General features: G+C 50.9%; 1 protein-coding gene across 3 annotated transcripts in view; it reads left to right on the top strand.

Moving 5' to 3' along the window:
• The window catches only part of LOC119979763 (alpha-2-macroglobulin-like), a 412,459-nt gene that overhangs the window by 321,628 nt on the left and 66,408 nt on the right, over positions 1 to 24,423 (top strand). For all 3 annotated transcript variants that reach the window (XM_038822394.1, XM_038822396.1, XM_038822395.1), the window contains 2 exons: positions 11,257 to 11,481; positions 12,893 to 13,019. The gene's annotated coding sequence lies outside the window, so the exon portion shown is untranslated. The remainder of the gene's footprint in view (positions 1 to 11,256; positions 11,482 to 12,892; positions 13,020 to 24,423) is intronic.

Here is a 24,423-nt window from a genome sequence, read left to right as displayed (position 1 = left end):
CATCATCTTCCAAGCGAAGGTAGTCCCTAAATTGTAGAATTACATTGGTCGCAAATTCATTTGTCAGTCTTTGTCCAATTATAGCAGAGCAAGGCCAGCAGCGCGGGTTCAATCCCCATACCGGCTGAGGTTATTCATGAAAACCCTGACTTCTCAACCTTGCTCCTCACCTGAGGTTGATGATCCTCAGGTTAAACCACCATCAGTCAGTTCTTAGCCTCAAAGGGACAAGCAGCCTCTGGTCATCTGGGAATATGGTGACTTTACCTTTACAACCAGTAATTAGCAAAACCAACCAGTAATTAGCAAAAACAATCAAATGTTATGAGAGGGTATTATGATTCCAGATCAGACCTAACAGTGGCTAGGATACTCGTCAGAAACCCCGATATGTTATTTTAATTTGTAAGACAAGAAATGTAACTTACAATTATCCCTTTAACAATGCTAATCAATGCAGTGGCACAGTAACCCTTAACTGCTATCTTAATTCCCACTCAAACAGGAAAAAACAACTCCGCTCTCAATCCATTGTTAAATATCGTTAGCACTCAGGAACCTACTTTAGAGAGAGCTTCTTTGTGAAAGATAGATCTTTTGACACTGCTTTAAAGACAAGACCTGAATCCTGTCAGAACCATGCAGAAACCTGCCTTTCTTCATTTCTTCAGAAACTGCATTTCTTCAGAAGTGGTTTCTCACCTTGTTGCAGTTCACCTTCTAATCAGAAAATTTGGACCTGTTTGGAAATAAACTGTCAGTCTATCTTCAAACATATCTTTAACTGAATTGCAGAGAACAAAATGCTTGACTCCTGCTCACAGCTTCATCCAAAATTCAACTGACCTGCTTTCCTGTAAAATGCTTGATGCCTTAGCTCCACTCAGTAACAACATAATCTTACCGAGCTAAAATCTAATTAACCCCACAGGGAATCACCCTTAATCCAAACAAAATTCCATTCGCCCATACTTTTTATGGTTCCTCAATTGCACCCCAAGCCCGCAACCTTTCAAACCAGCTTTCTATAAAAACAAGACTGCAGCAGTCAAACACAAACAACCCCCGGTTTTTAACCCTTACTGCACCGGATACCTAGAATACATTGCATCTGAAATTCCAACATTCATCACAGAGGGAATTGATCACAAAAGTGAGAAGATTATTGCTTCAGCTGTACAGGACCTTGGTGAGACCACATCTGGAGTATTGTGTACAGTATCAGTCTATTTATTTAACAAAAGATGTAAATACATTGGAAACAGTTCAGAGAATGTTTACTGGACTATAGCAGGAATGGGTGGGTTGTCTGATGAGGAAAGGTTGGACAGAATGGGTTTGTATCCATTGGAGACTGGAAGAGTAAGAGGAAACTTGATCTAACTATTTAAGATCCTGAGGGGCATTGACAGGGTGGATGTAGAGAGGATGTTTCCTCTTGTGGAAGAATCAAGGACTGTATACACAATGAGAGGCATTGATAGAGTATACTATCAATATACTATAGTATAGTAAGAAACATTTCTCCTTGGTGGAAGGATGTGACAGGAGGTTTAGAGGGGGGGCATGAGGAAAACCCTATTCACCAGTGGGTGGTGGGAATCTGTACCTCATTGCCTGAAAGGAGGGTGGAAGCAGAAACCCTCATAACATTTAAGAATTATTTAGATGTGCACTTGCGATACCAAGGTGTGCAAGTCTATGGGCCAAGTGCTGGAATGAGATCAGAATAGTTCGGTAGTTTTTTACGAGCACATACGTGATCAGCCGAAGGGCCTTTTCTGTCCTGTGGATCTCTTATGACAAGGGGTCAATGTTTAAAAATAAGGAGTTTAAGACTGAGTTTAAGTTGGGTTGAAGACAGAGATGAGGAGAGATTATTTCTGTCAGAGTGTTGTCAGTCTTTGAAACTCTCGCTCTGAAGAGGCAATACAAACTGGGAATCTTTGAATATTTATAGGCAGAGCTGGATTCCTGATTGATGAGTGGGGTGAAAGGTTATCAGGCCGAATTGGAAGGTGGGGTTAAGTTTACATTCACAATTTACAGACACAATCTTATGAAATGGTGGGGCAGGTTCGAGGGGCTGAATGGCCTCTTTGTTCATATGGAGAACACAATTGGCACAAAACTGTCACCTAATGTTTGATGGGGAGAGCTGATTTGTGGTGCTTTAACCTGAGGATCACTGCACCTCAGGTGAGGGACGAAGGTGAGGCCTTAATGAATAACCTCAGCCGATACGGCCTTGTTCTGCATCACCCACCAGGATATTGATTACAGTGAAGAAGGCAACAGAAATTTAAAAAAAAAACAGATGTTCCTCAGACTAATGAAAGAGAAAAACAGGAAGATAAGCATGATTCAAGGGGTCCAACATGCTTTTCTGTCATAAGGAAGGGTTTACTACACCTCACCGACTGCAGCAGCTCAAGAAAGCACCACATGCCGGCACCCATACCGGCTGCCATGCCCGGGTGCCCTGGACACTGAGGCCACCAGCTACCCATGCCCTGGACTGCATGCGTCAGACTTTCTAACAGTGTCATTTTCTGTTCTCTCCGCCGCCGTGCCCCCCCCCCCCCCCCCCCCCCCCCCCCCCCCCCCCCCATCCCCCGGAGAAGGTCGTTCATAACCACCAGGAACGGGAGAAAACTGGAGGTAGACTGGCGGACCTGTGGCCCCTCATCATAGCCGAGCAGAGGGCCCTACACGTGGTTGCAGCCCAGAGGAAAAGGAGGTCGCAGGGCGGAGGTCAGCCGCGGGCAAGGAAGTGAGACCCTGCTGAATTGCGGTTCCCCATGCCACATTTGTCAACTGTCAGTCTCCACCCTCACCCCATACCACACTCACCCCCACATCACCCTCATCCCCTCACCCCCACACCAGCCTCACCTCCTCACTACCCCCCCCCCCCCACACCTCCCTCACCCTCACTCACACCCACACCATCTTGGCTCACAGACCCAGGTGCGGGGTGGGGAGGGAATTGGCGGACCTTGTGGTGGCCTGGGCTCACCACCACAGCCACCCCCCCAAAAAAAACCATCCCCAGCATGGCTACCCCAGGGATCCAATGGCACAATGTGATGGAATGGCGAGCTGGCATGCAGGGATCACCCAGGTGGACGGTGGAAGGTGCTACCATGGGCAGGAGGTAGACGTTGCCAAATGATGCGGAGCACCAGAGCTCATCGCAGAGCAGGATGTCATCATCCTCCAGCCCATGGACGAGACATGGTGGTACCGCCAACCCAGGGCCTGCATCCCTTGTGCAGCAGGTATGTATCACAGAAGGGGCTGCTGGTGGGGGGGGGGGTGAATTTTGAGAGGATGGGGTAGGTCAGGCCACCGTGGGCCCCCCCCCCCCCGGGGTCGGACCCCCCTGCGCCCCCCCCTCCCCCCTAGGACTACCCCCGCACACTTACCCGCCGGTGTGTGAGTTGAGTTATTCACCCTGTCGGGACTGGCCAAAAGTTGACGGCCACTTGGCCCAATGAGGCCCGGAGAATTGCCGGGCGGGCCGCTGCCAACGGCTCCCGACTGGCGTGGCGGGAATCCCGCCGACCCCTGAAAAACACGGCGGAGAATAGGGCAACTCGCGCACCGACCCCCGGGGATTCTCCGGGGGGGGGGGGGGGGGGGGGGGGGGTGGTCGGAGAATCACGGCCTGCATGTTTCTATGAGCTCCTCTCTCATTCTTCAAAACTCCAGTCAGTATAAACCCAGTAGATCCAGGCTTGCTTCATATGTCAGTCCTACCATCCTGGGAATTAGTCTGGCGAACCTTCTTTGGACACCCTCAATAGCAATAATGTCCTTCCTCAAACTAGGAGACCAAAACCGCACACAATACTCTAGGGTGGCCTCACCAAGGCCCTGTGTAACTGCAGCAAGGCATCCCTACTCCTATACACAGATCTTCTCTCTAGAAAGCCAATATGCTATTAGCTTTCCTCACCGCCTGCTGTACCTGCAAGCCAACCTTTGGTGACTGTCCCACCATGACACCCAGGTCTCGTTGCACTTCCCCTTTTCCTAAACTGCCACCATTCAGATAATAATCTGCCTTCCTGTTTTTGCCACCAAAGTGGATAACCTCACATTTACCCACATTATATTGCATTAGATAAGTATTTGCCCACCTTGCAGCCTCTTTGCATCCTCCTCACAGCACACACTGCCACCCAGCTTAGTATCGTCTGTAAATTTGGAGATATTGCATGCAATTCCTTCGTCCAATTCATTAATGTATATTGTGAACAGCTGGGGTCACAGCACTGAGCCCTGTGGTACCCCGTTAGTCACTGCCCTCGATTCTGAAAAGGACCCTTTTATTCCCACTCTTTGCTTCCTGTCCGCCAACCAGTTCTGTATCCACATCAATACATTACCCCTAAAACCATGAGCTTTAGTTTTGCTCACTCACTTCTTGGGTAGGACCTTGTCAAAAGCTTTTTGAAAGTCTAGATACGCAACATCCACTGGTTCACCCTTAGCCACTCTATTAGTTACATCAATTCCAGAAGATTTGGACCAATCCTGCCCCCGCTTTCCAAATACTCAGTTATTTCGCCTGTTAAGGGGTGCAAATATTCACACAAAGGCCTGAGTATAAGTAAAAAAGCAGTTTATTATGTCAGAATTCTGGGAGACAAGGTCTGGGGACACCGCAGCCCCTGACAGCACCTTATCCCACTTGAACTAAAGCTCACATGGGTTAATATACAGATTCAAGGGGCAGAATTAGTTGTTTTCTCATTTACATACAATCAATCAACTCTTTTCGCGTCACACTTATTACATGCAGTCAATCAATTTTTCCTAGCATCCCACTTATCACATATATGGTTAAGGTGGGTGTTGTCTTACCCGCTCCTAACTTCATACAGCAGTCATTCAAAATTAACATAATGATGTGCCCTGTCTACAGACGTAGACCTTGAGCTTATCAAGGATATATTGCATGTCTTGTTCTGTGAAGCTGTTATCAGCGGCTGTTGGGGCACTCCCTATACACACCCACGCTTGGGCCTCATGAGACAGTTTACAGGGAGTGTGGCTTGTTCAGCCATTTTGTGTCTTTAATATCACAAAAGAGCTAACAGCCATGTGGTGTCTTTTCTGCTATCAACAGCATTGTGTATACACCATCTATTTCTACAAATTGCCTCTTCTAAACAGGCATCTAAGCCAATGAGTACCTTTTGTTTCATCAGAACTATTCAAAAGTAATATAGGAGCACAAATGTAGTTACAGGGCCACCTATAATTTATCTCATAGTCCAGTATCACAAAATTCCCTCCAACACACCCTTAATAATTGACTCCAGCATTTCCCCACTACCAATGTCAGGCTAACCGGTCTATAATTCCCCATTTTCTCTTTCCCTCCTTTTTTAAAAAGTGGGATTACATTAGCTACCCTCCAATCCATTGGAACTCTTCCAGAGTCTATAGAATGCTGGAAAATGATCAATAATGCATCCACTATTTCTTGGGCCACTTCCTTAAGTACCCTGGGATGCTAAACTACATTTGTCTTCACCAGTCTTTTTCTCTTCTATAGAAGCTTTTGAAGTCAGTTTTCATCTTTTCTGCAAGCTTACTCTCATATTCTATTCTCCCCTTCCGAATTAAACCCTTTGTCTTCCTCTGCTGAGTCCTCAGGAATGCTGCTTTTTCTGGCCAATTTATATGCCTCCTCTTTGGCTTTCACAACATAGAACATAGAACTGTACAGCACAGAACATGTTGCCGATGACGGCGATCCCCCCTGCTCAGGCATCTTGGTGGGCTCGGTCCACATTGAAATGGATCTTTTCAACCGACTGGGCTTAGAGGACCTCTGTGATGGAGTGGATACAACTGAGGTCTGTGATATCCCGGACAGGTCCCCATTCGGCGCCTAGAAGAACCCCATCATCTAAACCATGAACTTCAATTTTGCTCACTCATCTCTTGTGTGGGACCTTGTGTGGTGAATCACAGTAGCGTAATTCACACTGTATTACTATGTCTCTGTAAGCTCGGCACACAAGCAGTTGCGCTGCTCTGCCACTAGGGGGAGATGCACTGGGAGTGTACGGGAGTTTGTACTGGGCTCCATCCCTTGGCTCCACCCATGGCTCCTCCCCCATAACCGGAAGTATAAAGGATGATGCTGAGAGCGTGCCTGCCAGTTCATCTGGAGTTCGTCGTGTCACAGGCAGGCTCTGTTGTAAGACAATTAAAACCACTATTCACTTCTAACCACGTGTCACGTGAATTGATGGTCTCATCAATTTAATCGTCTTAAGAAACAGTAAGGAATGAGCATGGAATCAGCATTCAAGCCTAACCGACTGGAACTCGACCCGCAGGATGCAGAGGCGAAATAAATCTGTTCACATTGGCTCCGATGTTTTAAGGCCTACCTGGCTGAAGCAAGCACCCCAGAAACGACAGAGGAGCAGAAATTCAGTCTACTGCACGCGAGGGTGAGCCATCGTATATTTGCTCAGCTAAACTGTACCGGCTCATATACAGAGGCCCTAGCCCTACTCGATAGAATGTACGTGAGGCCTATCAATGAGGTCTACGCGCGCCACGGTTTTACTACTCGCCGCCAGCGCCCTACAGAATCGCTAGAAGAATTCCTCAGAGACTTAAAAGCCTTATCCCGGGACTGTAATTATCAGGCTGTAACTGCTGCAGAACATAGAGAACTTGCTGTCCGCGATGTCTTTGTTGCAGGCCTTAGATCGAATTACGTACGCCAGCGACTGCTGGAGAAGGGGGGCCCTAAATTTAGAAGATACTGTTGAACTCGCTACAACTATGGAGGTCTCATTTCGTAGCCTCACCTCGTTTCCTGCCGACTGCGCGACCCCGTCTTGGGCCCCCGACCAGCGACACCCCCAGGCCTGCACCGCGCGGCCACCCAGCCACAATGCTGCCCCAGCCTGCCACTTTTGTGGCCAGCCCCAGCACCTGCGGCAGCACTGCCCGGCCCGCAACGCGACCTGCAGCAGATGCGGGTGAAAAGGCCACTACGTCACTGTGTGCCTGGCAAGGAAGGGCCCAGCCCCTAAAATTCCAGCGGCACAAAGTAATCGCTCTCCGCACTCACAGGCCCCGGAACGCAGCGGCCTATGCCCCAACTCCGCCCCCACCCGCCACGTGCGAACCATGGGGGCTGCCATCTTGGCGGACCCCCACCAAGCGATCCACCACGGGCGACTCATGGGGGCTGCCATCTTGGATGCCATCTTCCTCGCTGCCCGCCATGTGCGATCCACGGGGGCGGCCATCTTGGGCCCCATCCTCTCCACATTCAGAAAACTCGATTGAAGACTGCGACCTTAGCGGGCACTCATCGCGGGGCCATCCCAGTGCAGCTGACCGAACCGCCGACTACCCGCAACTCAACGCAGTCACACTGGACCAATCGCACCCAAAGCATCTCAACAACTCTATGACAATGGTCCAAATCAACGGGTACAGTACACCGTGCCTTTTCGACTCCGGGAGCAATGAGAGCTTCGTACACCCAGATCTGGTAAGACGCTGTTCGTTCCCCGTTTTCCCTGCACGGCAAACCATCTCCCCCGCTTCAGGTTGCCACTCTGTCCATATCCAAGGGCGCACCGTCGCAACTCTAACAATCCAAGGTGCTAGCTATTCTAAATTCCAACTGTACATCCTGCCCGAACTCTGCGCCCCACTCTTATTGGGACTCGACTTTCAATGCAATCTCAAGAGTCTCACCCTCAGCTTCGGCGGACCCCTACCCCCACTCACTATCTGCAGCCTAGCCACGCTGCGAATCTCCCCCCCTCCTATCTTTGCCAACCTCACTCCGGACTATAAACCCATAGCCACTCGCAGCAGGCGGTACAGCCTACAGGACAGGGTGTTCATTCGATCTGAGGTTCGGAGGCTTTTACGTGAGGGGATCATAGAGGCCAGTAACAGTCCCTGGAGAGCTCAGGTGGTGGTCGTCAAGACCGGGGAAAAATTCCGCATGGTCATAGACTATAGTCAGACTATTAATCGGTTTACGCTCCTCGACGCGTATCCCCTCCCCAGGATTGCAAACGTGGTGAATCAGATCGCCCAGTATCGGATTTTTTCCACGGTGGATCTGAAGTCTGCATACCACCAACTCCCAATCCGCCCGGAGGACCGCTACTTCACGGCATTTGAGGCCAATGGCCGCCTCTTCCCCTTCCTCTGGGTCCCCTTTGGCGTCACAAATGGGGTTTTGGTGTTCCAACGAGCAATGGACCGAATGGTGGACCAGTACGGGCTGTGGGCCACGTTTCCGTACTTGGATAACGTCACCATCTGCGGCTATGACCAGCAGGACCACAATGCCAACCTCAACCGATTTCTCCAGATGGCCCAGTAGCTTAACCTCACATACAACATAACCCCACGGCTCTTAAACTCAAGCCCCTTGTTAATAAACGCTAACACACTATAGGCCTTCTTCACGGCTCTGCCCACTTGAGTGGCAACCTTCACAGATCTGTGGACATGAACCCCAAGTTCTCTCTGTTCCTCCACATTCCTCAGAATCCTGCCATTGACCGTGTAATCTGCAGTCAAATTTGTCCAACCAAAATTAATCACCTTGTACTTATCAGGGTTACACTCCATCTGTCATTTTTCGGCCCAGTTCTGCATCCTATCAATGTCTCTTTGCAGCCTACAACAGTCCTCCACCTCATCCACTACTCCACCAATCTTGGTGTCATCAGCAAATTTACTGATCCACCTTCAGCTCCCTCCTCCCAAGTAATTTATAAAATTCACAAATAGCAGAGGACCCAGCACTGATCCCTGTGGTACACCGCTGGTAACTGGTCTCCAGTCTGAAAATTTTCCATCCACCACCACCCTCTGTCTTCTATGTGATAGCCAGTTACTTATCCAATTGGCCAAATTTCCCTCTATCCCACACCTCCTTACTTTCTTCATGAGCCGACCATGGGGAACCTTATCAAACGCCTTATTGAAATCCATGTATACGACATCAACTGCTCTACCTTCATCTACACACTTAGTTACTTCCTCAAAGAATTCAGTGAAATTTGTGAGGTAAGACTTACCCTTCACAAATCCGTGTTGACTATCCTGGATTAAGATGCATCTTTCCACATGGTCATTAATTCTATCCCTCAGGACCTTTTCCATTAACTTACCGACCACCGAAATACGACTAACCAGCCTATAATTACCAGGGTCATTCCTTATGTGTAATCTGAGTTGGTCTAACATAGACTGCAACTGGATGCAGTGAGACTCAAATCAGGCTTCCGACACAGGAGATGGTCCAACACTGTTTTATTGAACTTGCTTGTTGCTGTACATAATCTGCTGTGGGTTGACACTCTATTAATCTAAACTGATAACCTCAGACAGTCTTGACCAGACTAGCTCTCTGTCACATGGAGAAGGTGCTCATGGCCTTGTGCACTCTAACTATCTCTGTAGCTGAGAAGAGGCAGAGTCTTAATGCCTCGTGTATTTTATAGTGGTAGTGTCCTGTCTGGTGATTGGTTGTTCTGTGTCATGTGTGTTCATTGGTTATCCTGTGTGTCAATCACTGCCTGTCTGCATCTCATTATATCCATGAGTGGATATTATGACAATTCCTATTCCCTTTCTTGAACAGAGGAACAACATTCACCACTCTCCAGTCCTCTGGCACTATCCCTGTGGACAGTGAGGACCCAAAGATCAAAGCCAAAGGCTCTGCAATCTAATCCCTTGCCTCCCAAAGAATCCTAGGATATATCCCATCTGGCCCAGGGGACTTGTCGACCCTCAGGTTTTTCAAAATTGCGAATACATCTTCCCTCAGAAGATCTACCACCTCCAGCCTACCCGCCTGCATTACACTCTCATCCTCAAAAATATAGCCCCTCTCCTCGGTGAACACTGAAGAAAAGTATTCATTCAACGCCTCTCCTATCTCTTCTGACTCCATGCACAAGTTCCCACTACTGTCTTTGACCGGCCCTAACCTCACCCCGGTCATTCTTTTATTTCTCACAAGAGTAAAAAGCCTTGGGGTTTTCCTTGAAACGACCCGCCAAGCCCCCTCCTAGCTCTCCTAAGCCCTTTTTTTTAGCTCATTCCTTGCTATCTTGTAACCCTCAAACGACCCAACTGAACCTTGTTTTCTCATCCTTACATACGCTTCCTTTTTCCTTTTGACAAGACATTCAACCTCTTGTGAACCATGGTTCCCTCACATGGCCATTTCCTCCCTGCCTGACAGGGACATACCTATCAAGGACATGCAGTATTTGTTCCTTGAACAAGCTCCCCTTTTCATTTGTGCCTTCCCCTGACATGTTAGCATGGTGCATACCCTCATGCCCAACCAGGTCCACCAGGCTACATGGTGCCCACGGTTGGCACTGCGGGCTCTGCCCCTTCATCTCTGCACCCCTGGCACAGCACCAGGGGGGAGGCCTCTGGCCCTCGTGCCTATCCCTGCTGCCAGGGGTACTATTGGCTGATGCTGCCTTTGCCAGCGTCCTGGTCTATGGACCCTGCCTGTAGGGGCTACAGTGGGCGTTTCCCTTTAGTGAGCCAGGTGATGCCCTGCCGGCGAGTGGCGGCCGGATGGGCGTGGGTATATGGCCGGCAGTGGGGGCACCCATATGGCTGGTGTCACTCTGCAGAAGCAGGGGCCAAGATGGGTGGTCGGTGGGGTGCGCCGCAAGATTGCTGCCTTTCAGGCTGCAGCAATAGCGGTCCGTGACTGGAAACTGCCCCAGTCCTGTGGTGGGTCACCCTGAACTAAGCCCATCGGAGGCGGAGAATCACGGTGCCCCTGGAGAATACCAGGTCAGGCCCGCTAATGATATGCAAACAGTGTTTACTGTAAGTGCGTTCCAGATCACATTGATGCCGCTGTTGAGGTAACGGAGAATTGTGATTTGCCGTCAAATCGGTGCCCGCCGCAATTTTGGCGTCATAACTAATTCTTCACCCAATAGCGTTTCCTGATTTTGGTGTGTGTGTGTTTAATTTCTGGTATTGTAATTGTTGAAATTGTGTCCAACTTGCCTATTAATGGTGTCAGTTTTATTGTCGGACACCACCACATTGGGGCTGAGGTCAGACAGTGATTGCAGGGCAGATTTCTGGAGAAGGGTGGGGGAGTTTCCCGAGCCTCCTCAGGTGCCAGTTTACAACACAATCAGAAATCACAAGGACAGATTATTCCTGTCTAACTCTCTCTCCGCCCTTTCTCAGACCCACCGGGAGTGTCTCCCTCCCCCTCACTGTGCCGGATGCGATCACTGAATGGAAGGCAGTATGTTCTGCACAGGAAAGGCAGGATTCGGAATATCGGAAACCATCTCTCTAAACGCCTTTAAACCCTTCCGTGTGGACCTGGCTCTCCCCTCCTCCATCGCCAGGACACAAGAATTCACACTCAAGGCCAAAGTCTTGAACTACCTGAAAAAATGCATCATGGTGAGTGTGATGAATGATTACTGCACCTTTAATGTAATAATCTCTTTAAGACTGGGTTTGGAACCCTGGGGGACGTCACCTCCGGCTCCACCCCCCCCAGGGAGCCACATATAAGGTCATGTTCAGTGGGCCGTGTGCAGTGAGCACACTTCTCGGTAGCTGTCTGGTTCTCTGCTAATTAAAGCCTTTATTTTACCAATCATCTCTCTCGAGTTGTAATTGAGGGCATCTCAGTGAGTGAACCAGCTATTCGACTTGGCGGGGGGGGGGGGGGGGGGGGGGGAGTGGGAGACTAATGTTTCCACTGTGTGTGCATGTGTGAGTGATTGTGTGTATGTTAATGTGATTATGGATTGTGTGAGAGAATAAGATTGCAAGTGTATGCGTACGATTGTGAGAGTGTGTGTGTGGTTTTTTTTTATTTGTTCATGGGATGTGGGCGTCACAGGCTGGGTCAGCATTTTTGCCCCCACATTGCTGTGGGTCTGGAGTCACATGTCAGACAGACCGGGTAAGGACAGCAGATTTCTTTCTCTAAAGGACATTTGTGAACTGGTGAGTTTTTACAACAATCGACAACAAGTGACAATACCACTATGCCAGGGCAGCATGGTGGCGCAGTGGGTTAGCCCTGCTGCCTCACGGCGCCGAGGTCCCAGGTTCGATCCCGGCTCTGGGTCACTGTCCGTGTGGAGTTTGCACATTCTCCCCGTGTTTGCGTGGGTTTCGCCCCCACAACCCAAAGATGTGCAGGCTAGGTGGATTGGCCATGCTAAATTGCCCCTTAATTGGAAAAAATTAATTGGGTACTCTAAATTAAAAAAATAAAAATAAATACCACTATGCCACTGCATCCCCTGCGTGTGTGTGAGTGAGTGTCTGTGTGTGAGTGTGTGTATATTCATGTGAGTGTCTGCGTGTGTGTGAGAGTGTCTCTCTGTGTGAATGTCTGTGTGAGTGAGTGAGTGTGTGTGTGTGAATGAGTATCTGTCTGTGTGTATATGTGTATGAATGCTTGTGTGTATACATATAATAATAATAATAATCGCTTGTCATAAGTCGGCTTCAGTGAAGTTACTGTGAAAAGCCCTAGTCGCCACATTCCGGCGCCTGTTCAGGGAGACCGGTACGGGAATTGAGCCCGCGCTGCTAGCATGTTCTGCATTTCATGGCAGCTGTTTAGCCCACTGTGCTAAACCATATGTGTGTGAATGCGCGTGTGTGTGTGAATCAGTGAGTGTGTGTCAGTGTATTTGGGTCACGGCATGGGGGAGATTGGAGAGTTTTGAAACTGACTGGGTTGGATTTGTCCTGTTTTTAGTGGACAGGAAATGAGAATTGAGTGGGGGAAATGGGATTGTTTTGTTCTGTGTTACTGGGAATTTAACCCTTTGCTGCTCCTTTCTCTCAGGTGAAGGTCACACTGCTCGAACACCAGGGATTTGACATGGCCTCAGAGAGCAGCATTGAAAACCAAACCTGTGTCTGTTCCATGGAGAGTGTGACTATCAGCTGGCATCTAAACGCCACAGGACTGGGTCAGTCATTAACCCAAGACACAGGCTTCAAACACGGCATGAGCTACAGTCAATCAACCCAGGCTCCTCATCCTTGTCCAGTAACCTCTAGGTTTGGGAGGGGGTGCATCAACCTGGGTTCTTGCGCCTGACCCCTGTCCGGTGACCCCTGGTGAGGGAGGAAGTGAATTAGCCCGGGTTCCTGCATCTGACCCCTGTCCAGAGAGCCCTGGATTAGGGAGGGGGTGAATCAGCCCAGGTTCCTGACCCTGATTCCCTGTCCAGTGACCCTGGGTTTGGGGAGGGGGTGCTGTGAATCAGCCCGGGTTCCTGCTCCTGATCCCTGTCCTCTGACCCCTGGGTTAGGGAGGGGGTGGTGTTATTTTCCTTGCCTTTTCCTCCAAGATAGCCATATATTCAGTGTTGATAAACAATATAAAAATAAGAATTTTGAATCAAAACTAATTTATTTTACACTACTAACTTTGATTAGGTTTGTACACTTTACGGAGTAACAGATACTAAACTAATAATACTGAATCTGTAGTACAGTAATCAATATTCTATCTAACTAATAAACTACACTATGACTTGACCTCGTGCTATATCTCTACAATCAATTATCACTCTGTTCTCCTAAGCTTCTCATCATGTTGTCCAGCTTCTCCCAAAATTCATAGAGATGCTGTCTTGTATACAATTAATTAGTAACACCATCTAGTGTTTGATTTACACATAGTTTCAGATGTTAACCCTTTACTACACTGGCACTATACATATCATTACATCCCATTCTTTTTTCGACATGACTAAAAGAAAAAAATGTATATCATTGTTACAGAATACATGATATGTATATTAAATTAGCAAGTGAGTAAGAAAAAATTAATCAAACAGTTCATTTGTGATTCTTCACAAGTTAAGTCTTCTTATTCTGGATGATCTTCTCAATCCAGTAGGTGGAGTGTCAGAAGTCTTGAACGTCTTCTGGAAGTCTTCTGGTATCTTGGAACATGTTCATGTACTACAAAATAAACTTTCATTCATTTGGAGATCAGGAAATAATGTACTGGGAGATTGAATTTTCAGAAGTGCTCTTCGATTTCTTTTAACAATCAAATCATCATTTGTTTGAATGATGTATACTCGAGGTGCTGCTTGACTAATTTTCTTAGCAGTAGCAGACCATCCTCCAGCGGGAATACGAATCCCCACTTGATCACCTGGATTCAGTGGTTCCAGTGGTGTGGCATGTTGATTGTAGTATTTCTCCTCGATTCTTTGTTGATGTTGCATTTTCTTGATGACTGGCTGAAGATCTGGATCAGGAAGTCTAATGCATGGAAGAGTTGTATGTAATGTTCTGTCCATCACTAGTTGAGCAGGAGATAAACCAGTTGCAAGAGGAGTAGCTCTGTAATTTAGTAAAGCTAGGTTCATGTCAGAATCCGAACCAAGAGATTTTTTGAAAAGTTGTTTCACGATGCGAACCCCTTCAACTTTTCCATTCGATTGTGGATAAAGAGGACTTGGAAGTTATGTGAGCAAAATTATATACTTTAGCAAATTCTGTCCATTCCTAACAATCAAAACAAGGTCCATTATCAGTCATGACTTTGCACGGTATCCCAAGTCTTGCAAAAGTTTCTTTTGTAGCCTTGATCACACATTTAGCAGTTAAGTCAGACAATTTGGTGACTTCAGGATAGTCTGTGAAATAATCAACGATTGGAATATAATCACAACCATAAAAGTGAAATAAGTCGTTTCCAACTTTTGACCATGGAGTCTTTACAAGATCATGCGGTAGAAGTGTTTCTTTGCGATTTCCGATGGCGTTCACGAATGGAGCTGCTACAGGGGGTCATCGATGGGGTGCATGTCACCCTACGGGCACTGGCAGAAAACAGGCCGATATTCACGAACAGGAAAGGGTACCACTCCATGAACGTACAGGTGGTCTGTGACCACCAGATGAAGATCTTGCATGTCTACGCCTGATACCCGGGCAGTGTGCGTGACTCGTTTATCATTCATACCCTGCATGTTTGAGGGACCCAACCCCCCGGCTGCAGGACTGGTTGCTGGGCGACCAGTTACCTGTTGCGGTCGTGGCTGTTGACACCTATAAGGAGGCCACAGACTGGTGCGGAGAACCGCTACAATGAGGCACATTGTGAAAACGGGTGTGGTGGAGAGGTGCTTCAGGGTGCTGAAGATGTGCTTCAGGTGCCTGGACCGTTCTGGAGGGGCCCTCCAGTACGAGGCCAGGAGGGCCGGCCACATCGTTGTGGTCATCCACAATATAGCCCAGCAGAGGGACGATGTGCTGGAGGAGGATCAGGAGCAAGGGCAGGCCTCGTCATTCGAGGAGGCGGAGGTGGGGGAGAGGGACAATGGGTGGGACTTGGGGGCTGGACATGCACAGAAGGCTGCACTACGCCATAGGCAGGGCCAGCAAGCACGTGATGCTTTGGTCAACACAAGTTTCACCGACTAGTGGGGGGGTAGTTGATGGGCAGGGGCACGGACACCACATTACCACACCCCCTCACCACCGACGACCCTCACCTCCCACACCACCAAACAAACTCACCTCATCCACCACCGAACACGCTCACCTCCCCCAACCCGAACTACCCGCATGCACATCCCCCTCATTATATATACACCTGCGGCAGAGTGAACTGGGGGCACTAGGTTGCCAGTGACTGCGGGTCTGATCCATGGGATGAAGGGTGATGACAACCCGCTCTGCGATGAGCTCCGAACTCCACATTGTTAGACAATGTCTGACTCGTGCCCAAAGTAGCACCTTCCACCTGGGTGATCCCTGCATGCGAGCTGGCCAGTCCATCACATGGCCCTGTCGTATCACTGGGGACGGGGTGATGGGGATGTCCGGGGGGGGGGGGGCTGGGGGTCTGCACGGCGCAACCGCTGGGCCTAACTCTTCCACCACCCCTCACCCACAGTGGCCATCACGTACCGCCCCAATCCGGACCCATCGGACAGAGCACAGAGGCAGCTTTCATCGGTGATAACAGGTTTAATGTGCAGAGGTATATAGGCCGGGAATCTCCGCGCGAATCGCGCCACGCCTTCCCGACACGGAGAATCGGCGCCATTGTGGCTGGCGTAGTAGTCGCGGCGCTGGTCGGGGGCCGCTCTATGCGCCCCCCCCCCCCCCCCGTGATTCTCCGGCCAGAATGGGCTGAGTGGCCATACACCACCCCACCCCCGAGTCCCGCCGGTGCCGTTCAAACATGCTCTGAGCCGGGGCGCCCTCGGCTTTGAAGGGTCCGGGGTGGTTGGGGGGGGGGGGGGGGGGGGGGGCTGGGGGGGTTCGACCCCGAGTTGGGCTTCCACTGTGGCCTCGCCCGCAATGGGGACCCACCGATCGGCGGGCCGGCCTCTCTGTCTCCCGGCCTCCATTCTTCCGCGCCGCGCCTGTACTCCTGCGCCATGTTGAGTTGGGGCCGGCGCGGACAAGGGAGACGCAGAAATCATGCGCAGGTTCACGCCGGACCGACTGCGCATGCGCGTATTCCCCGGCGCCCATTCCACGGCTGGATCAGCAGCTGGAGCGGCGTGAACCACTCCAGCGCCCTGCTGATCCTGTGTCGTGTTGACGCCGCCGAGAAAGGCAACTTTGCTTCCTACGGCATCAGGATCAGAGAATCCCACCCATACAGTCTGTGCCCTAGCCCCTATAACTAAACTGTGCCCTGCACCTGTGCAACTTAACTGGTGTCTATCTTTCTGGCGTTATGGGCCCTATCAATATGCCGAGGTGGTTCCCCAGACGGTACAGCAGGGGTGGAGGTGGACTGCTGTCACTCCTGACCTGCAACGTGGGTCCCCGTTGGCGCATGTTTCCTGGGGCGGCCCACCCATGGCAGCCACAGTTACCTTCTGCCCTGTGCACCAATGCCATCACAGACCCAACCGCTGGGCAGCATGCGTTGGACCGTCTAACATTGTTGATGTCTGTCCCCCCCGCCTCAGGATAAGAACGGCCATAACCACAGGGAACAGGAGAAGATTGGGGGGAGGGGGGGGGGGGGGGGGGGGTGGAGCACCTGAATGCGTCCCCTACACCCTGGCCAGGCAGAGGGCACTTGATCTCGCTGGCGGACCTGGGGATCGGGAGGTTGCCGATGCCGAGGTTGGAGACGTGCCACCAAGCAAGACGCGTTCCTGCTTGGCCGTGGACCCTCACAACACATTTGTGCCATACCCCACACCCCCGCACCACAACCCTTCCCACCCCACCCCCCCTCACCACAATCCCCATCATCACAACACCCCCACTCCGCCTGCTCACCACAGCCCCCCACCCCACCCACCTTCACCACAACCTCCTCGCCACAACCCCCCACCCCACCCCCCTAACCACAAACCCCCACCCCCCTCACCACAGCCCCACCACCCTCACCACAACACTCCCCTACCCCCTCACCACAACCCCCTCACCACAACCCCCCCACCCCACCCCTCACCACAGCCCCCCTTCACCGCACCCCCCTTCACCACAACCCCCTTCACCACAACTCCATGATGTGTTAGGCAGGTTGGTTCGACATGGACTGCACTTGATGCAGTGTGGCAAGAGACAGACCTCTAACACTGGAGAAGATCTAACACGATTTTATTCAACCATATAACTAACATACATGCTCAGCTGTGGGTCGACACTATACTGAACTGACTGGAGACCTGGTACTAGCCTGACCAGACTTACTACCTACCGCATGGTGTTTGCACTGGCTAGCTCGTGGACTCTGACTGTCTCAGTGGCTGGGTCCAGATCGAGAGCGGGAAACCTAGGGCGCGATTCTCCGCAAATGCGGAGAGTCGTGAAGGCTGTCGTGAAAACGGCCGTGTTTCACGGCAGCCTCAAGGCCCCCTCCCGGGACCCGATTCTGCTCCCCGGTCGGGGCTAGCAGCGGGGCCCCGTGAACCTCGGCATTGCAGGCTTAGCAAAATTCGCTAAGCCCGCGCGCCAAGGTTAACGGCAGCTGACGCGCACGATGATGTCAGCCGCGCATGCGCGGATTGGACGGCTCCAACCCGCGCATGCACGGATGACATCATCACGCATATGCGTGAAACCCGCGAATGCGCGGGCCGGTATGCCCCTCCGCCGCCCCACGGACTGATCCAGCGGGGCGGCGGAGGAACAAAGAGTGCGCGGGGTTCGGACCCGCTGCCCGCGATCGGTGGGCACCGATCGCGGGCCCATGGCACCCTTGGCACGGCCGTAGTGCGGCCGTGCCAATCGGTGCCATGGTTCCCCAGAACGGCACTTTGCGGCCGTTTTCACGAACGGTGAGAGCAGGTGTGTTGCCGTTCGTGAAAACGGCCGTAAAGTCCTGGGAAATCGGCTCATCGGCCTGGGGAGAATTGCTGCTCGCCGTAAAAAAAACGGCGAGCAGCGATTCGTGTCGGGGGGTGGGCGTAGGAGGGGGGAGAATAGCGGGAGGTCGGGAAAAATGTCGAGAAGGCCCTCCCTCTATTCTCCGACCCGTCGTGGGGGGCGGAGAATCGCGCCCTTAGTGCCCTCTGGCTTTATAGTAGTAGTACCCTGTCTGGTGATTGGCTGCTCTGTGCTGTGTGCTTACTGGTCAATCACTGCCTGTCGCACTTCATTATATACAGGAGCGAATAATATGACCCCCCCCCCCCCCGCCCCCCCCCACCACAACCTCCCTCACCACACACCCAGGGACCAGAGAAGGGGACGACAGCCGGCTTGCCGCACCTGCAGACGCAGGTGGAGGAGCACAACCGCGTGCAGGAGCAGGACATGCGTACCACCCAGGCCGAAACCGCACAGGTGGCGTCCGCGGTGGAGGCAATGGGGTTGACGGTATTGGAAATAGGTCACATTATGCAAGGCGTGGGGCTTTCTGTGCAGGCGGGGGCTGTGGCCCAGGACATGGCTGCCCTCTCACAGGCAGCCATGTGTCAGAGCCAGCTGCAGATTGCAGCGGCGCCCCTCACTGTGGCCCAGTCCCAGCAGGCCATAGCTGAGAACATCCACGCCATTGCCCAGGTGCTGGTCAGCATCGCACAGACCCAGAGGGAGATGGCACAGTCCCAGAGGAAGGTGGCACAGTGCCAGTGCGAGGTGTCACGTTCTCAGTCAGGGATGGCCCACTCCCTGGGCTTGATAGCAGCTGACTTCCAGACCCTTGCCCATGCCACGGCGAGACTCCAGGACTGGCAGCGCCAGATGTCAGGGGTGCCTCGGGGGAAGGCTCCACTTACACCCCTGTCCCATGGAGAAGCTCGGGGGCCACTGGGCACCCCAAGGGTGGAGGAGGTGCTGGGGAAAGTACCGGTGACTCCTTAAGGGGAGGTCGTGGAATACTGTGCCACCTCGGATTCTCCCCCCCCCAACCGTCCCTGGTGCACCTGGTAGGCAGCGGGCAGAGCAGTGTGGCAGCACGCCCGAGCAGCGGCAGGCCAGATTCAGGGCAGGCCGACCCAGGAAACATGCACCAACGGGACCCTCGTCGCTGGGCTGGAGTCTTAGCAGTCCACCTCCACTCCTGCTGAGCAGTGTAGCCACCTGGAGTGGCCACGTCCCGATTCAAAATGGAGACTCGCAAGGAGTGCAGGGAAAAACGGATAACACCAGAGGACACAAGTAGGTGCAAGGTTTCCTGTGTATTAAGATTTGCAGAACCCAGACAGAACTGAAACCAATAGCCATTAACATATTAATGGGCTATCTCCAGGGACAAAAAGCAACATTAAAACAATCGAGACCAAGCCAGACTCCCCGGCGCCAGCGGGAGCAAAGACAAAGGCAGGCCAACGGACACATATAGGACACAATAGGACAATAGGACACAACGATCAGGGAACACCTCTGGTATTGGAGAAATCGATAAGAACGATTGGGACATGGTCCAATTAATTGGGACCAAGTCCGGGGTCCGCCCAAAAGGGCGCGAAACCCCTGGGACCTATAAGATAGCGTCCCCAAGTTCAGTTCGTTCTTCTTGGCTTGGCTCTCAACGAGGAGAGACCTGCCTAGCAGCTGCACCAACCAAGTAAGTCTCAAGTCAACGCACGCTACGAGATAGACGCTCCTAGCTACTATTCCGTACCAGTTCGAAGCCAGCAGAATCAGAACCGGACAAAGGCCATTGTTCCCCTGACCTGGTGGGCCATTCGAAGCTAAGTATAGGCTGTAGTAGTAGCGATAGTTTAGTAAGTAGAGTTTATGCATGAGTAGTGATTGACCGTGTGTATAATAAATGTGTATTGATTTCAAACTTACTAACTGGTGTATTGAGTTTTTGATCAGTACTTGGCTTTGAACCTCGTGGTGGTGTCAGAAAGATACCTGCCGACTCTAGAGCAAAGGTTATTAAAACAGAGCAAATTAAGGGAAAGCACAATTAGCAACATTTACTGGCGAACTCTGACGGGACTTGACTTAGAAGTGGCCCCCCCACTCCGAGAGAACCCGAAATTTGAACTAGAAATCCAATTGGAAACAGAAGAACCACAAGTGTTTAAGCAGTACTGATCAATCCTCCAGAATGCATGCGTACTAACAGGGATATAAGGTAAACCTGAGAGATTTTGTTGCGTAGAACTGTCGTGGAATTTTGTAGTCCGGAAATTAGTGTAAACTGTACCCGTGTTGACAGCACCGCTTTATTACCTCCTGTTCCAAATTTAAAGAGAAACCCACAGAAATAGGAAAATGGCAATGAAGGCAATGGAACGCCTTATGAACCCACAAGAATATGTGGTTGCAGCGACCAGCAGAGGAGGACAGTGTCCCGTTTGGGAAGATGAGATTAGGAAGTACCTCAAAGTGAAAGGATGGCCCCTTTGGAGCCAATTTCGCGCGAATGAAGAAACAGGTCCCGGGAGTACAGGACATACTTGGTGGGAGAACCTGACAGAGATTCACAGGAAGAGCTTGGGAAAAGCTCGCAAGCCAATGGCAATCGTGTCCTGTCTGGCACAATTGCGGGGCACAGGGGAGATCGTTAGGACGCTCCGTAAAGAGATAGAGGAGAGAAATAGGATGAGTAAAGTAGATGTGAGCGAAATAGAGAAGGAGAACAGAGAGTTAGAACATAGAACAGTACAGCACAGAACAGGCCCTTCGGCCCTCAATGTTGTGCCGAGCAATGATCACCCTACTCAAACCCACGTATCCCCCTATACCCGTAACCCAACAACCCCCCCTAACCTTACTTTTTTAGGACACTACGGGCAATTTAGTATGGCCAATCCACCTAACCCGCACATCTTTGGACTGAGTTAAAAGGGAGGTTAGCAGCAAAGGACAGAGAGGTGGATGATGCCAAGAGGCACACCAATCTTGTCTGGCGCACTTAAGCAGCTTCCAGACCCAGTACAACAAGGCCTACCAGGACAAACAACGTGGGGTCCTGGTACGACAAGAAACGGAACAGCAGGTAGAGGCATTGCAGAAGCAGTGCAGTGATTTAAAAGCAGCCCAATGAGCACTCCATGCTTCCACCACGGAACAAAGGCAGAGCTCGGTAGACCATGCAAAGTGCCAGAAGCAGATTGCAGAATTGTAATCTCTGCTTTCAGATCAGAACGGATTTCAAAGCACATTCGGACCCCAATTAGACCAGGAAAACGGCCCCGATTGGCAAGAATGAAATGAAACAGCCCATAGGTACGTTACGTGCGTGGAACATGTGCGCAGGAGAAGCCCCAGAAAAGAAGAGCACCCCAACCCCCCACAGAACAGGTAGAACACACCCCCATGAATCCAGTAACCACCCACCGCAGAGTCGCAGCAGAAGGAGACACGGATTTCCTTTATACGATCCCCTTAACCGTGACCCAATTACGGGACGCATGCGAGAAAATCACACCGTTCCTCCCCACTTCAGGCCCCCACCAATTTTTTGCAAAAGTGAAACAGCAGGTCACTATGTACGGCCTGGACGAGCGAGAGAAGGTGAAGATCACAGTTTTGAGCCTAGATCCTTCAGTAGTAGTAGCCTTTCCCGACCCACAGAATGTAGGAGGAGGCACCCTAGCAGAGATGCACACAGCAATCCTTGATGCGATTGGCTATAACAGAGGAGACCCAGTAGAAGGCCTGAATAAATGCAGGCAAAAGAAGACAGAGCTCCCCACAGCGTTTGCTGGACGCTTGTGGATTCATTTCACGGCAGTTTTCGGAGAATTAGCCCGCGCCCATTTGTCCTCAGATAACGTGGCCAAATGGACTTGAATCCTGATCTCCCATGGAACTAGGCAGGACAGAGAGCTTGCACAAATTATGACCTCTCAGATGAGGCCCACAACGAGAAATGGGTTTTAAAAAGGTTCCGCGCTTGGGAGCAATCCGTGCACAATAAAACCGCATTTAGGAAACCCGATGAAGAGCAGGCAGCTGCAGATATGCATGCAATTAAAACGCACCAGAACCCCGCATGGGTAAATGAAGGTAGGAACAGCCCACCCCAGAAATCACAAGAATGTTACAACTGTGGTCAATTAGGACACTTTGCATGAGAGTGCAATGCCCCACAAAAGCCACAGAGAGCCCAACAGACAGGCACCCTAAATAGGAATAGGACAAAGCCTATTCACAGTGTAAGCGCCCGTCCAGACCAGGGAGATATAAATGGCACAGACTGACGGTGTTCGGCCTCCCCAACTTGGGTCTGCAACACCCTTTGGGATAGGTCCGGCCGACCAGTCGTTGCAGCAAAAGTACGGGGTCAGCCCGTTGAATTTCTTTGAGACACAGGAGGGTCCCGCACCACACTCAATTCCTCCACCATGATTCAGAAAGACACGTGGCCCACTACAGACACCATCACCCTCAGCGGCTTTACAGGCCACTCACAGCAGGGACACATCGCAGCCCCTGTCTCCATTCAGATTGGCAATATAACGACCAAACACCCCATAGTTTTAGTTGATCTACCCCACACAGCAGAACACATTTTGGGAATTGATTTAATGAGCTCCCACAACCTTTCATTCGATCCAGTAAACAAATGTGTCTGGAGAATGGCAAAAACAGCAAGAGCCCCCGCCACGCTCACAGTAGGAGATTATGCTAATAGGATAAGCGCTGTAGGCGAATACTGGTTTGATCCAAGGACAATTAGCACGCACAAACAGGTTAGGGCGGTCCTGCAAGACCACAAAGCAGCATTTGCACAGCACAGGCACGACTGTGGCAGAATGGCTGGCTCAGTGCAGATTACAGGTCCTGACCCCAGACCCCAGAAACAGTACGGATTTCCCCAGGAAGCAGAGGGAGAAATCTCAATGGTAATAGACAGCTTATTAGAACAGGGCGTACTGAGATCAGTAGCCTCCACTAATAATGCCCCGATTTGGCCAGTTAGGAAACCCGATGGATCATGGCGACTGACCATTGATTACCGGGAACTGAACAAAGTGACCCCAGCCGCAGCCCCCACTGTAGCCACAAGTCCCGAGACCATGCTCAAGCAGGGACTCCATTCACGATACTTCATGGTTTTGGACATTAACAACGGATTCTGGTCCATTCCATTGGCTAAAGCGTGCCAGTATAAATTCGCATTCACTTTTAAAGGTCAGCAATACACGTGGACATGCCTTTCACAAGGATTCCACAACTCCCCCTCCATTTTCCACAGACAGCAGGCAAATGGATTAGCTAAATTTTCCCGCCCCGAATGACTGGTCCAGTATGTAGACGACCTGTTACTGCAGACAGACACAAAGGCAGAGCACATCTCGCTTCTAGCAGAACTCCTAGGACTCATAAAAGAAATCGGATTTAAAGTTAACCCCCAAACAGCCCAAATTTTGGAAGAAAAGGTATTTGGGAACTATTATCACGCATGGTAAACGCGAGATCGAGCATAAAAGGATTGACTCGATTGTCAAATTGTCCCTTCCCCGAAATGTCTCAGCCCTCCGGTCGTTTTTAGGACTGGTTGGCTACTGCCGAAACCACATAGACGGTTTCGCCACTATCCGACCTACTTAAGAAAAAGGCACCTTGGGAATGGCTTCCGCAGCATTCAGATGCCGTGGATGTTTTAAAAAGAGCACTCAGCACAGCGCCCGCACTACAGGTTCCAGACCCACTTTCCCCCTACACCATAGAGGTAGCAAGCACCCTTTCGGCCGTGCTCCTCCAGGAACGGTTAAGACCCGTGGCATATGCCTCAAGAGTTTTAGATCCTGTAGAACAAGGATTTTCTGCCTGTGAAGGGATCTGCTCGCAGGCTTTTGGGCAGTTCAGTATTTTTCGTACATTACAGGACTCAACCCCATTCCCATCCTCACAGAACACACCCCGACACAGCTATTGTTAGACGGCCGACTTAAAGATGGCACAGTCAGCCAAATCCGAGCAACCCGTTGGACCCTTCTTTTACAGGAACGGGACATCACT

The sequence above is a fragment of the Scyliorhinus canicula genome, chromosome 16 (genome assembly GCF_902713615.1).
Source record: "Scyliorhinus canicula chromosome 16, sScyCan1.1, whole genome shotgun sequence".
NCBI classification, from domain to species: domain Eukaryota; kingdom Metazoa; phylum Chordata; class Chondrichthyes; order Carcharhiniformes; family Scyliorhinidae; genus Scyliorhinus; species Scyliorhinus canicula.
Note: the sequence above shows the minus strand (reverse complement) of the source record. Positions and strands in the feature narration are given on the sequence as shown.